Source organism: Schistocerca piceifrons, chromosome 3, assembly GCF_021461385.2.
Source record: "Schistocerca piceifrons isolate TAMUIC-IGC-003096 chromosome 3, iqSchPice1.1, whole genome shotgun sequence".
Classification (NCBI taxonomy): domain Eukaryota; kingdom Metazoa; phylum Arthropoda; class Insecta; order Orthoptera; family Acrididae; genus Schistocerca; species Schistocerca piceifrons.
Genome location: NC_060140.1, coordinates 261,590,033 through 261,606,488, shown reverse-complemented (window position 1 = coordinate 261,606,488; position 16,456 = coordinate 261,590,033). Strand labels below are relative to the sequence as shown.

Sequence of the window (16,456 nt, the reverse complement as noted above, 5' to 3'; positions counted from 1 at the left end):
GTATTTAGATAGTCGGGAGGGTAGATGCGGGATGCGAATGCTGTTGTCAGGTTGTTGGTGTAATGGTTCAGGGATTCCGGACTGGAGCAGATTCGTTTGCCACGAAGACCTAGGCTGTAGGGAAGGGACCATTTGATGTGGAATGGGTGGCAGCTGTCATAATGGAGGTGCTGTTGCTTGTTGGTGGGTTTGATGTGGACGGACGTGTGAAGCTGGCCATTGGACAGGTGGAGGTCAACGTCAAGGAAAGTGGCATGGGATTTGGAGTAGGACCAGGTGAATCTGATGGAACCAAAGGAGTTGAGGTTGGAGAGGAAATTCTGGAGTCCTTCTTCACTGTGAGTCCAGATCATGAAGATGTCATCAATAAATCTGTACCAAACATTGGGTTGGCAGGCCTGGGTAACCAAGAAGGCTTCCTCTAAGCGTTGGCATTGGCATACGAGGGGGCCATCCTGGTACCCATTGCTGTTCCCTTTAATTGTTGGTATGTCTGGCCTTCAAAAGTGAAGAAGTTGTGGGTCAGGATGAAGCTGGGTAAGGTGATGAGGAAAGAGGTTTTAGGTAGGGTGGCAGGTGATCGGCGTGAAAGGAAATGCTCCATCGCAGCAAGGCCCTGGACGTGCGGAATATTTGTGTATAAGGAAGTGGCATCAATGGTTACAAGGATGGTTTCCGGGGGTAACACATTGGGTAAGGATTCCAGGCGTTCGAGAAAGTGGTTGGTGTCTTTGATGAAGGATGGGAGACATCCTCCGTCCACATGCACATATATATAGAAACAAAGATGATGTGACTTACCGAACGAAAGCGCTGGCAGGTCGATAGACACACAAACGAACACAAACATACACACAAAATTCTAGGTTTCGCAACAAACGGTTGCTTCGTCAGGAAAGAGGGAAGGAGAGGGAAAGACGAAAGGAAGTGAGTTTTAAGGGAGAGGGTAAGGAGTCATTCCAATCCCGGGAGCGGAAAGACTTACCTTAGGGGGAAAAAAGGACGGGTATACACTCGCGCGCGCACACACACACACACACACACACACACACACACACACACACACACACACACACACCCATCCACACATATACAGACACAAGCAGACATATTTAAAGACAAAGAGAGAGTGTGTGTGTGTGTGTGTGTGTGTGTGTGTGTGTGTGTGTGTGTGTGTGTGTATATATATATATATATATATATATATATATATATATATATATAAAATAAAACTCTCACACATGACTGCAGTCTCAGGCAACTGAGGCCACACTGCAGTGTGTGAGTGCAGTCGTGTGTGTGAGTTGCAATTGTGTGAGTGCGTATGTGTGTGTTTGTCGTCTAATTTTGAAGAAGACCTCACTGGCCAAAAGCTGTATTTGTGACAGCCTCTTTGTTATGTCTATGTGCGAGTCAGTATCCCCACTATATGGTGAATATTAAAAAAACAATATGACATAAAATGGTGAATGTTTAACTAAGAATGATTTTCAGGATGGCAATCTTACTTTAACATTCAGTTGATTTGATTGTCTATGCATCAGACTTCACCACCAAACTACAAAGTCATAATACTGAGTGTTTTAGTATTCAGATATATCTTATCGTTGTTCTACCCTTGGCTCTAACGTGCGACTTCAAGTGCCTATTCCACATCTGAAATTTTAGATATGGCACAAAGAAGAGTTTCCTGTGTGTCTGCACTCCATATGGTGTGTCAGTGTGGTGTAACTCCCTGAATTACAAATGTCTTTTACTCTTATGAGTAGTACTGTGATTGGTTCTTGTATAACATGCTGGGCAATTCAAATTTCAGCCACTGCCACTTATTGTGTTGGAATTTTACACTCTGATTTGTGTCAATTTTGCATTATTATGCTATGCTGTGAGAATGCAGTAAGTATTATAAACAAATTCTCTTACTTACCCAGTACCTGCGCAAAACCTAGACAAAAATAGCTGAGAAACTGTGAATGCTTTATAAGTATTGAGCACAGAGCACGCTGAAGAGGCGTGGCAATGCAGCAACCTGGCACAGCCACTAATATCGTACACAACAGTCAAAACTTTAAACATTTGAACTCCTGAGAATGAAACTCCTAAAATGTGTGCAGCTAATGAAAGTCTTTATTTCACACTTCACTTTCATCACTAGACAGTGTGCAGTTTTCGCTCACAGAGTACAAGGATGAGCCGCCATTGACACAATAGTCTGTCTAACATTACTTTAGGACTGATACTTTGGCAGGAGCATATGGAGGGGTGGAACAGTTTTTCCACGTCCCACATGGAAGTCCTGTGTTACCTTATGTTTCATTGAACTCACTCAAACAGGCGAAACTGTTCACTGTTGCATGAATGTGTTCTGGAAGAGTTACACTACATTCTGATTTTAGTTTTATCTGCAGCAACAAGTTTACAAAAACCATGTTTTCATGATATTACTGAATTTTTGACATGCAGGAAACTTTTTTGTTATTGAAGTTAAGTGCATACATTATGCAAATGAAACCGTAAGAATGCATCATATTTTCGAAACCAGAACTCTGCTGGAGATCTGTAATCGAGATAATTTGACGGATTGCTATAGGCTTCTAATGAAACTGTTATTAATTTTTCTGATCTGCCTACTTAATTCTAACATGACAAAAAGTAAGATTAAGTGTGTTTATCATGGTGGGAAAACTTATGTTACATAGGCCAACCTGTATTGTTTAGAAAGGAAAAAAGTGATATGAATAACAGGGCCTATATAACAGCAGTTATATTGTGAACAGTAATATTTATTTTGTATGATACAGTCGGAATTCGTGAGATGAATTTACTTTGGAATTTTTAATTACATGCTATTAAGGCCTTCTTGTAAAAATTTCATAACTTAGAATGATATATTTTATTATTTAGCTACTTGCAGGTGTAAACTGCCCACACGAAATGTGTAGCTGAATCTACCTGTGCGTCATATCTATGGTGATAATGGAAAAACTCCACTGATATTACTGTCATCGTAATGATGGATTCTTGAAGTGTCATTACTGTTGTCACTCTCATTGTTGTCATTTAATGAAATTATCATCTCTTCCACTGAACTTTCTAAAAGAGCTTCATTCTGCTATGTGCTGTCTGTGATACGCTGTGTACATTCAATGACTTTCTTCCAGTATTCAGAGGGGATGTCCCTGAAAGCTTCTCTTGTCAGTGCTTCAACTACAGAGAGGGTAAATTTATTATTATTCCTGGCAACTGGCAATTTGAGCCCACATTAACTTTATTCGGTTGAAATGGCAGTGGTAATGTGGTAACCTAACAACTGTGTGCCCGTGTTTTATTGCCAGTTAATTGATTTTGCAAAGGGGTAACTGTGCCTCATGGAGAGAGCTTTTTCCCCCCTGAGCTCCAGCTTTGTAAGGTCATCACTTACATCGATGTTGCGCCACTGATGCCAGTCAGTCATTTCCTCCTTTCAGTTTGCCTTGGTTGGTGCCTTGCCGACAAGGAGTGAATGGTAGGGAACATTATCTAGAACAATTGTTCTAACTACTTTGTAAATATAATGTGGTTTATTTCTTCATGAAAATCTCCTGTTTTCTTTGATTTAAAAAGCAGGAGACTATTTCAGAGAATACCTTGTGAAGTGCCTGCATGAAGAAGAATAAGTCTGCCCTGCCCCCCCTCCCCCCTCCCCTTTCCAGAAGGCATTGCCATTGTCCCTTTAGCTGTGTCATCTGTCCTGGCCTGCTTGACAGCATGACCAGGCTTGACCCACATTTCCTCAAGCCACACCTCTTCATCGATGCATGTTCCTTAAAAGTCTGCATTGCTGTGCAACTATATCCTCCCCCTCCGTCAGTTGCTTAAAGACACAAAAATGTCCATAGCGAAATCCTAGATTGTGTAAAACTGTGGACAAGGATGTATGACTGCCATGAAAAACTCTTGATTCCGTAAGTGTAACCAGTAGCTTCCAGAGCGTCACACATTCCTTCCTGCAATAATACTCATAAACATGCCAAAGAATTGCATCCTTTTCAAACAAATCTGCATTGGTAATCTGCATGTGCACATTACTTTTTTTTCCCCGGGATAATAAGTTTGTATGATTATACACCTTCCTTTTGTTTGTTGAATATTTCCTTCCCAGTCTTCACAACAGTGTTTGTGTTTATATTGGAAACTTTGTTAGCAGATAGCAGCAAGCCATCATGAAGTTTCTCATTAAGGTGGAATATAAAGAACAAATGATTTTTCTCAATTGCTGCCATACAGTAATACTCTGCCTAAGAGAATGGAACTTCCCTGATTACACGAGGGCAGTTCAATAAGTAATGCAACACATTTTTTTTCTGAAACAGGGGTTGTTTTATTCAGCATTGAAATACACCAGGTTATTCCCCAATCTTTTAGCTACACAACACTATTTTTCAACGTAATCTCCATTCAATGCTACGGCCTTACGCCACCTTGAAATGAGGGCCTGTATGCCTGCACAGTACCATTCCACTGGTCGATGTCGGAGCCAACGTCGTACTGCATCAATAACTTCTTCATCATCCGCTTAGTGCCTCCCACGGATTGCGTCCTTCATTGGGCCAAACATGTGGAAATCTGACGGTGCGAGATCGGGGCTGTAGGGTGCATGAGGAAGAGCAGTCCACTGAAGTTTTGTGAGCTCCTCTCAGGTGCGAAGACTTGTGTGAGGTCTTGCGTTGTCATGAAGAAGGAGAAGTTCGTTCAGATTTTTGTGCCTACGAACACGCTGAAGTCGTTTCTTCAATTTCTGAAGAGTAGCACAATACACTTCAGAGTTGATCGTTTGACCATGGGGAAGGACATCGAACAGAATAACCCCTTCAGCTTCCCAGAAGGCTGTACCCATGACTTTACCGGCTGAGGGTATGGCTTTAAACTTTTTCTTGGTAGGGGAGTGGGTGTGGCGCCACTCCATTGATTGCCGTTTTGTTTCAGGTTTGAAGTGATGAACCCATGTTTCATCGCCTGTAACAATCTTTGACAAGAAATTGTCACCCTCAGCCACATGACGAGCAAGCAATTCCGCACAGATGGTTCTCCTTTGCTCTTTATGGTGTTCGGTTAGACAACGAGGGACCCAGCGGGAACAAACCTTTGAATATCCCAACTGGTGAACAATTGTGACAGCACTACCAACAGAGATGTCAAGTTGAGCACTGAGTTGTTTGATGGTGATCCGTCGATCATCTCGAACGAGTGTGTTCGCACGCTCCACCATTGCAGGAGTCACAGCTGTGCACGGCCGGCCCGCACGCGGGAGATCAGACAGTCTTGCTTGACCTTGCGGCGATGATGACACACGCTTTGCCCAATGACTCACCGTGCTTTTGTCCACTGCCAGATCACCGTAGACATTCTGCAAGCGCCTATGAATATCTGAGATGCCCTGGTTTTCCCCCAAAACAAACTCGATCACTGCCCGTTGTTTGCATCGCACGTCCGTTACAGACGCCATTTTAACAGCTCCGTACAGCGCTGCCACCTGTCGGAAGTCAATGAAACTATATGAGACGAAGCGGGAATGTTTGAAAATATTCCACAAGAAATTTCCGGTTTTTTCAACCAAAATTGGCCGAGAAAAAAAATGTGTTGCATTACTTATTGAACTGCCCTCGTAATTTTCATCAAACTTTCCCCTGACCTCATTGAGTACTACACAATGAATAACAATGACAACACACAATAGTAACAGCAAGGAAAAGAATAACTCCTACAACTGTGAAAATGAGCACACGGAAAGTCACAGGGCACAGCAATCACACAGGACAGCAAGCTGATTGCAGTTGAAGCTCACTGCAAACAGGAAGTTTTGTGGTGTGGGGTGAAAGTTTGGCAACTTCAAGGGCTTAGCTGTAGCTGCAGGCAGGGTGGTATTGGTGGAAAGCAGCCTTAGCCTGCCACATGGGCTTCCCACCGTAGCACTTCTATTCTCACTGTCAACTCTAAAGTAGTTTTGGACAGACTGAAGTATTTTCAAATCAGAATGAGCATTTCCAACCAGAAAATTCTCCTGTACATGAATGATTTTTTCATGTTATTTGCTTTTTTCAAAAGGACATATTTGTTTGAAGTTGCCATGATACATTCCAGACTTAGCTACAAAAGAAGAGTTACTTGAAAATTAAAGAAGTTAATATTCTGCAGCAACTCAAGACTATGAACTGATTTTTGCAACATTGGGATCCTAAAAATTTGTCAGTCCTTAGAGGGCAGAGGTTCACACTTTAAGATGATGCTCCTGTCCCAAACAGTCTGAGAATAATTGCTACAAAAGTTTTTTGTGCCTGATTGTGGCCTTTACATAAGTTTTTTAATAATAAGAACTTACAGATGAGTGAATGGTCATGTATCTCATAGTTTATGGTGATCTCACCTTTTCACTGTATTACAAATCCAGTTTTGTTAGGTGCCATTTGTCTGACACTGAAATTATTCACATTATTTCCATTAGAATTGTACATTTGCATTTTCTTCATGGCCTTTGTTGCTTGTTAAAGAACATTTTACAATTTGTACAGAAACTAGGAGGGAGTTATAAGAGTTGATTGGCATGAAAGGGAAGCAGCAGTTGATACTATGCAAGCAGTAAAGGAAACAAAAGAAAAGTTTGGAATAGGAATTGAAGTCCAGGGAGAAGAAATAAAAACTTCAAGGTTTGCTGATGACATTGTAATTCTGTCAGAGACAGCAAAGGACTTGGAAGAGCAGTTGAACGGAATGGACAGTATCTTGACAGGACTATATAAGGTGAACATCAACTAAAGCAAAATGAGGATAATGAAATGACATCAAATTAAATCAGGTGATGCTGAAGGAATTAGATTAGGAAATGAGATGATTAAAGTAGTTGATGAGTTGTGCTATTTGGGAAGCAAAATAACTGACAATGGTTGAAGTACAGAGGATATAAAATGTGGGCTGACAATGTCAAGAAAAGCATTTCTGAAGAAGAGAAATTTGTTAACACAGAGTATAGATTTAAGTGGCAGGAAGTCTCTTCTGAAGTATTTGTATGAAGTGTAGCCATGTATGGAAGAGCAACATGGACAGTGAGCAGTTTAGACCAGAAGAGAATAGAAGCTACAGAAATGTGGTGCTAGAGAAGTATGCTGAAGATTAGGTAGTAAATCAAGTAACTAATGAGGAGGTACTGAATAGAATTGGGGAGAAAAGACATTTATGGCTTAACCTGATTATAAGGGATTGGTTGATAGGACACATTTTGAGACATCAAGGGACCACCAATTTAATAGTGGAGGGAAGCATATGGGATAAAAATCATAGAGAGACCAAGAGATGAATACACTAAGCAGATTCATAAGGATGTAGTTTGCTGAAATATTCAGAGGTGAACGGGCTTGCACAGGATAGAACAGCACGGAGAGCTGCATCAAACCAGTGTTTGGACTGAAGACCATAACAACAAAATAATGCATGAATAAATTCTGTCACATAAATATTTAACCCAAATGCTAAATCACTGTATTGAAAACACCTTCCATTATACAAGAATGTGATTTACTTTCTTGAGTCAATTTTTAATGCAGTTTGGTAAAATACAGAAGGCAGTTCCAGGCTAGTCATGTATTTAATATCTTCAAATTTGTTAAATAATTCATCTGTATTTTCTGGGTGATTTGTTTCCCTTTTCAACTGTTTATTCAAATGTAAGGAGTCTAAAATGAGTCTTATTCACTCATATCCCTGTGAAATCACTACTAACAAGTTTTGTAGTGACGACTACTACTACTATTACTACTACCTAACATTTTCCAGTTTTACATCTTCTGAAGTAACATCTCTGACTTGCATTGATAATTTCCTACTCTCCTTATTTTTCATCAAAGCTGGCACAAAACTCACATAAAAATTTATTTAGTTCCCTTTTTTCCTTTGGAATCAGTTTCTCAGCTTCCCTTACCTTTTTGGCTATTAACTCACTGTATGATTCATTACCCTCATAACAATTCCTTTCATCCAACTGTTCCACCCCCTGATTTGATTACAGCTGTTGCAGATTTTTATCATTGCTATATCAGTCTCAGAACAAATTCCACTTTTTGGATCTGTGAATAATAATTTCATGTCACCCTCAATTGAAACCAACTTTTGCTTTTATAATCGAATCCATCCCTAAAATTAAACTTTTATTCCAGTCTTTTATCGCCAAACGTCCTTGGACAAATGAAACATTGTTTATTTTGAATGATAGCAAAACTTGTGTATTCACCAACTTACTGTACTCTCCTGTAGCACCTTCAATTCTAACCACAGCTATTGGAAGTGCAGCAAACTTTTCTCCACTTTTTACCCTATCCTTTAATTTTCCTGAGATTCTGCTTATAGGACTTCCATTGTCAACCAGTCCAGTTACCTGAAACTTCCTGGCAGATTAAAACTGTGTGCCAGGCCGAGACTCCAACTCGGGACCTTTGCCTTTAGCGGGCAAGTGCTCTACCACTGCAAAAGGCAAAGGTCCCGAGTTCGAGTCTTGGCCCAGCACACAGTTTTAATCTGCCAAGAAGTTTCATATCAGTGCACATTCCGCTGCAGAGTGAAAATCTCATTCTGGAATCCAATTACCTGTTTCCACACACACATGAGCTCCCTTGCACATCAATTCCATCTTTATGCTCATCTTCATCTAACAGATAACTTTATATTTCTTTAAATTCCAATCCGTTCTCTTCTTCAATTAACCCCTCTTTTAACATTGGTGGTTTTCAACCAAGTGTTCTGTGGAAATGTAAGTCCCATGGGATGTGCATAGATGGAAGAATTTGAAACATGGAGCCACTGAAGGATGGTAAATGACAAGGTATGAAAGCCCAAGGAATGGAAGAGAAGGGACTAGGAAGGAGGCTCTAGAGCCCCCAGAGGTACATTACTACACTACTGGTCATTAAAATTGCTACACCACAAAGATGACATGCTACAGATGTGAAATTTAACTGGCAGGAAGAAGATGCTATGATATGCAAATGATTACCTTTTCAGAGCATTCACACAAGGTTGGTGCCAGTGGCGACACCTAAAATGTGCTGACATGAGGAAAGTTTCCAATCGATTTCTCATACACAAACAGCAGTTGACCGGCGTTGCCTGGTGAAACGTTGTTGTGATGCCTCGTGTAAGGAGGAGAAATGTGTACCATCACGTTTCTGACTTTGATAAAGGTCAGATTTTAGTCTATCGCAATTGCGGTTAATCATATCGCGACATTGCTGCTCACGTTGGTTGAGATCCAATGACTGTTAGCAGAATATGGAATCGGTAGGTTCAGGAAGGTAATACGGAACACTGTGCCAGATCCCATCTTATCCACATGGCTGTAACGGATCGTGCAGCCACGTCTTCATCCCTGAGTCAACACATGAGGACGTTTGCAAGACAACAACCATCTGCATGAACAGTTTGACGACGTTTGCAGCAGCATGGACTATCAGCTCGGAGACCATGGCTGCGGTTACCCTTGACGCTGCATCACAGAGAGGAGCACCTGTGATGGTGTACTCAACAATGAACCTGGGTGCACAAATGGCATAACATCATTTTTTCGGAGGAATCCAGGTTCTGTTTACAGCATCATGATGGTCGCATCCGTGTTTGGCGACATCGCGGGGAATGCACATAGGAAGCGTGTATTCATCATCACCATAATGGCGTATCACCCGGTGTGATGGTATGGGATGCCATTGGTTACACGTCTGGGTCACCTCTTGTTCACATTGACGGCACTTTGAACAGTGGACATTACATTTCAGATGTGTTATGACCTGTGGCTCTACCCTTCATTCGATCCCTGCGAAACCCTACATTTCAGCAGGATAATGCACGACCGCAAATTGCAGGTCCTGTATGGGCTTTTCTGGATACAGAAAATGTTCGACTGCTGCCCTGGCCAGCACATTCTCCAGATTTCTCACCAATTGAAAACGTCTGGCCAATGATGGCCAAGCAACTGGCTTGTCACAATACGCCAGTCACGACTCTTGATGAACTGTGATATCGTGTTGAAGTTGCATGGGCAGCTGTAACTGTACACGCCATCCAAGCTCTGTTTGACTCAATGCCGAGGTGTATCAAGGTCATTATTATGGCCAGAGGTGTTTGTTCTGGGTATTGATTTCTCAGGATATATGCACCCAAATTGCGTGAAAATGTAATCACATGTCAGTTCTAGTATAATATATTTGTCCAATGAATACCCATTTATCATCTGCATTTCTTCTTGGTGTAGCAATTTTAATGGTCAGTAGTGTATTTGTTAATTTATTATTTATTTAGAATCTACGCCTACCTCCCCCCCCTTGTCTGCATGTAAATCCTGACAGACCTCTTTCAGAACTTTTTAAATGAAATCATTCCACTTTAGGCTGTTGAAACATTGTTTATTGTGATTACAGTTTTGATATGTTGTCATTTTCAAGCTTTCTGAAAATGGTATTATAATAAAAGTAATTATGAAATTGACGGAACATTGAAAGTGACAATTTTGAAGCTACTTACATATGTTATTGTAATCCATTGAATAACAGAAAGCTGTGACATGCTGTGTACAAGCAGTTGCAGTGGTGTTGTGAATTTATCAGCTGTTCCATATACCACACATAACAGTAAGCTGGTGAAATAATGATATAAACACTTGTTTATCAAGCAAAATAATCATTTTTTGAAAATTGATACATGAAAAATCTACTCTCAGAGCAGCGGCAGCAGGAGGAGAACACACACATAAAAAGGTATTACGTATGCGAGCTTTCATATGTGTTCTCCAGGTGTGGTAAATGGCTCACAAAATCAGCAAAAATAGAAACATACAAAGAATATGAGCTATGAAGTACAACGCTGCTAATATAGCGAGTCGGTATCATGTGGTTTGTGAACTGTGTGCATAGAATGGAGAAAGTGAAAGAAATACTTGTTAAATAAAAATAGAAGCCACAAATGATACTGTGGATGAAAGGTAGCTTGCTTAAGAATATTATTGCCAACACTAAAATTGGCTTAGACACGGCCCCGTTACCTTCTTTGAACAGAATAGAATCACAGTAAAGTTGCAGAGATTATTGCTGCTCAGATAGACAAGAGATAAAGAGAATAACAATCTCACAAGCAAAGAAAAATTGTTCATGAAATTGACAAAAAATTAGTTGAGGTCAATGTTATCATCCTCAAGGCAGATGTAGGGAATAGTTTGGTCATTATCAAGAGAGTTAATTATGTTAATAAAGCACACAATTGTCTTGTAAAGTTAAATAAAGATCCAGCTAACAAATTTAACACTTTAGTTAGAAAAGCAGTAAAGAAGTGTGATTTTATTTCTTGTGAAAAATATGTAAAAGAACTCTTGGTTATGGACCTGCACACCCCATGCTGAACCCAAGACCCATAAAAGTGATACCCCAATTTGTCCATTTGTTAATTATATAGACAGCCCATGTATAAAGTCCACAGAGAATTAGGTACACTACTCAAAGAATATTAAATTTTCAAAGAAAACTATACTTTTAAAAATTCACTTGAACCAACACCCAAAATTAAAGATATTTTCATTCCTGCTAATGGTTAATTTTCATCCTTTGACATAACTAATTTATTTACCAACATTCCCATTTAAGACACTATTGAAGTCATTGAACAGAAGCTTCTCCTGTGCAAGAAAGTCAGTGTACAAGAAATTAATGGCTCATTAGCATACTACATCTGATACTCTCCTACAACTATTTCAAGTTCAGTAATCAAATTTTTGGAGAACCTTAGGGCATTGCCATAGGTAGTTGTATAGTGATTATACTTGCTACCATTTTTGTTAACCATCTCAAAAATCAGTTCAACATTTCCCACCATAGCTAATAAAATTGAATATTATAGTAGGTACATGGATGACATGTTAGTGTTATTTAGAGGATCATTCATTGACATTGACATTATGTTAGCACAGTTTGATAGTGTGCACATGAACTTTAATTTTGCCACAGAATTAGTAAAACAATGTGCTTCTAACATTTTGGGTCTGACAATAAAGAACAAAAATGGTCTCCATAGATTTGTACTGTAAGCCTACTTTCACTGATAATTTCATCCACAATGATTCTGTGATTCGCAGGCTAATCAGTCTTCCCCTAGAACAAAGTGAAATTAACAAAGAACTGATGATCCTTAGATATACTGCACTGAACAATGGTTACTCTTCCCAAAACTTCTTACATCACAGTATCCAACACAATAAATGTTACACAAATTCTGGAGTTTGCAAAATCAGCTGTTCAGACTGCAATAACTTTTATATAGAGCAGACTGGTAGAAGTTTTGACATGCGTTTTAGAGAACACAGTATGTAAACCATATTTCGGTGACTAAACCTAAGTTAGATAACACTGAAAACTCTTTAGAAATTCTAATTACAATCTGAAAAGAAGACAGCTTGAATATGTAGGAGATATCTAAATTTATAGAGCATTTCAAGACCAGCCAGGATACATATCGAATGAACTGACTGACCTTAAAATTATGAAACTCCTGGACTGGTTCAGGAACATTTTATAATCAAATGTTTTTTAATATGACTGACTTCAGCTGTTTTAATCCTGACAAATATTCTAGACTATGCTACACTTTGTACTACTTGGTACCTGTTCCTTTTCTTTTTTGTATTACTTGCACTTGGTTTACGTATGTGGACTGTTATTTTTATTTGTATCTGAGATTTTAGATCCTCTTCTGTACTTTTTTTTTATATAAATCTGTATTCCCGGTGTCACTTGTGGATTCAGTTTTCATTCAAGACACATTTATGTCACTTTTCCTTTCCATGCACACATTCCCAAACCACCTGATACTTAATCCATATATGAACATCTTTGCATTCCATAGTGCATACCTTTTGTGCCTTCACGTCTTTGCTGATTTTGTGATCCATTTACCACACATGCTACATGAGAGTTAAACTTAAGTTTTAATATCATTATTACACCAGCTTTCTAATGTGTATGGTATATGGAAGAGCAGATAAATTCACAGTACCACATACAACTGCTCTTACACAGCATGTCACAGCTTTACATTATCAACTGGGCTACAACATCCCATCCAAATAGCTTTGAAATTTCCACCTTGAACTTTTGTCAGTTTCATAATTAAATGCATTATATTTGATGACTGACTGTCTTCAGAATGCATGAAAATATGACCAGTGTCAATAATAAATAATTTTTCAACAGCCTGTGGCAGAATAATTTCATTGAAAAATTTCACAAAGGCTGTGGATCCAGTCATCATCAAACTTCATTCAGAACACCTCATATTTGAAACTTCCTGGCAGATTAAAACTGTGTGCCGGTCCAGCACACAGTTTTAATCTGACAGGAAGTTTCATATCAGCACACACTCCGCTGCAGAGTGAAAATCTCATTCTGGACACCTCATATTTGATTACCATTGTTCTTTATCATTATAATTCTCCCATGTTACTTCAGTATTTTCTCACCACTGGGTTTGTTTTGGCTTTTAATATAAATTCAAGTTCAACACTATTTCATTGATGTCTGCAGGTATGAGCTGATTATCATGTACTTGCCTAACATTGCCCCGCTCTTTACTGCCACATTCAGCTGTGTTCCTAACATCATTTTTCATAATTTTGTCCTCCTTCAATTCTACATAAATCATCCCTTGTAATTCATCACAAAGTCAAACATCTTATTGACAGAATTCTCATTACCAATGCTATTATCCACACGTCTACCTGTATGTCCTTCATTGTCCTCTGTACAGGAATCACTAATATCCTCCTCAAAACAGCTACCTGTCCTGTTTTCTTCCCCCTCTACTACATAATTCTGTGTCTCCACTCCATCAACATCCGCGATAACATGTGCACAGGCCCCTCCTCTACATTTTCATTTTCCATTAATCTGACAATCTCATATTCATCAGGGCATTCATAAGGCTCTTCTACAGATACAGACTAGCTACTTGCTTCATCAAAAAGGTTTCTCAGAACATCTTCACCCAGTTGTAGTCCACTATTTTGATTGCTGTCTTCCTCATCTTTCATTTCACTTAGTTTGTCATCCTAAAATTCTTTGTTGAAATTAATTCCACTAACCTGTCATGTTATCCTGACATTCCTGTGGTGTAATCTTGTTTATGAATCATCTCTTCCTCTACATTTCCTATTCAACCACTACCTTCTTTGAAATTAGGTTAATTTAGAAGTTTACTTTTTGTTCTTGCTTGCTTAGTCTGACCAAAACTTCTTAAAAATTTTTTTTTGGAACTCACTACGAGCTATTTCTGAGCTAATAGTTTGGTTGCTTTCTAATCCAAAAACTGTTTTACAAGTATAATTTTTAAGGCTTTAGGCGGTCCAAACACAAAATTATCTTTCCATTGCTAAATGGAACCAGCAGGTTGCATCTTGTTTTCTCCTGGAAAACTCTTCATTTTCACACCACTCCCTACACTGCCACAACTACTACAAAATTCATTCCACAGATTTAATTCATGTTTGTTTGCTCCTATTTTAATTTTATTTTCTTATTTCTGTATGTCCAGCATACTTGAATGTTAAAACAGTTTTAGCACTTTATCCAGTATTACCTCAGATATCAGCTTATTCCATCACATTGTGAAGTTAAAACTGATTAATTCCAGATATTCCAACCACTTTGCAATGAAACATCTGCTTCTTTCAAGGAAAAATGACTTTGTGTAACTTGCTACAGTTGACAAAATGTTAACAGTCCACATGGGTGTGTATTTCAGGATACCTGCTTGTTATCCTGAGCTCTTCCTGAGAACTGGATTCATGTCTTAGGTTCCTTCAGCACGATATGTGGATTAAGGAAAAGATACACCTTCATAATTTTCATCGCATTTTTGTTGAACAAAGCAACATAGGTGGTGTGTCACAAAACCTCTGATCAACAGTGATGGCCAGTGAGCCAACTCCTGTTCTTATGTACATTTTAAACACTGTTTTCATTATTAATGTTACATTTTTTGATACTATAATTAAAAATTATCACATCTAATCGATCTGACATATGTACAGTGTAGTTTCAAACACACCTGACAGTTTTACACACACCATTCCACCAAATAATAATGTTATTACTGAAGTTTACATCAGATATGTAAAACAAACAATGAATTTCCTAGTTTTTTTAATTGGATGATGAGGAAATTAGATTCTGCATTCCTACCGTGTTTTTGTGTGTGTGTGTATGTGTGATTAGAGCTTATCTTTGATTAGACAGTAGTTCTGTCCTTCAGACTAAAAGACTTTTTGATAATTTTGCTGACATGTTTGATGGTGCATAATTTCACAGATTATTTGAAATGTTTTGAAAATTAAAGACTGATGTTATGTACAATTATTTTATAAATTGATAGTAGCAGTTCACATGTTATTTCAGGTGTTCTTGGCTAACAGATAAAAATGAGTGATATTGTATTACATGATTTCATTTCATGTTAATGACAACAGAATAAAATAATTTCAGATGTTCCTACCAATTGACAGAGTTTTTTAAATCAGATGTGTTGATGTTTCATATTTATTTATATTTCGTCTCATCCACGAAATAGAGATTCCTAGTTCTAACATTGTTCTGCCTTCACAGTATTTCTGTTTATTGAAGTCTGGGTGATTACTTGCCCTAAATGAACTGACAGCTGTGGTATCAATCAAAGAATTTCTGTTGATTTAAATCTGTGTAATAACTTGTCCTAAATGAACAAATAGCTGTGGTATCAATCAGTCCAATGTACTTCCAAAACTGGTTTCTGACATACTGAAGTCCTGATGAATAGCTTTGCAAGTCCTGGTAAATGATGGGTACTCCCACTTCACCATTTCATGTCAGGAACACACATAAACACAATAAAACTATACTATCACCAACACTAAGCATATTTGCTAAGGCGGCCTCTATATAATGATGCTTCTGTCATAATTAAATTGTGTGTGTGTGTGAGAGAGAGAGAGAGAGGATTAATGAATTTTTATGAGTAAGTAGAGATGTATTGATTATTATTTTTTTCTATTTTTCAGATGTTAGTTGATGCATTTCATACAATTTAGGTGAAAGGATGAAAAAAATAAACATTTTAAAAGGAAAATAGCATTGCAATTTCCTTCCTCTGGAAATTGTTAAGATCATCATTGAAAGAAAGGAAATCCATTCACTGATATGTACAAGAATTAAAGAAGAGTGAATTGAGTCAACAAGTACCTTTAAATGATGAAACTAGAGTTGAAGAATTCCCACTTTATATCCACGGACTTGCCACCATCTGTCAGCGGAAATAATATTAAAAATTAATAATAAATATAGTTTATTATTTTTTTACTGTAGAGTAAAATGTGTTTAGCTATGCTGTCTACAACCTCTTGTCCTGTACATTTTTTGTGAGAGTA

General features: G+C 38.4%; 1 protein-coding gene across 1 annotated transcript in view; it reads left to right on the top strand.

Moving 5' to 3' along the window:
- LOC124788570 (protein alan shepard) overlaps positions 1-16,129 on the top strand; it is a 433,965-nt gene extending 417,836 nt beyond the window's left edge. Inside the window, exon 12 of the mRNA XM_047255841.1 lies at positions 16,091-16,129. The gene's annotated coding sequence lies outside the window, so the exon portion shown is untranslated. The remainder of the gene's footprint in view (positions 1-16,090) is intronic.
- The last annotated feature ends 327 nt before the right edge of the window (positions 16,130-16,456 follow it).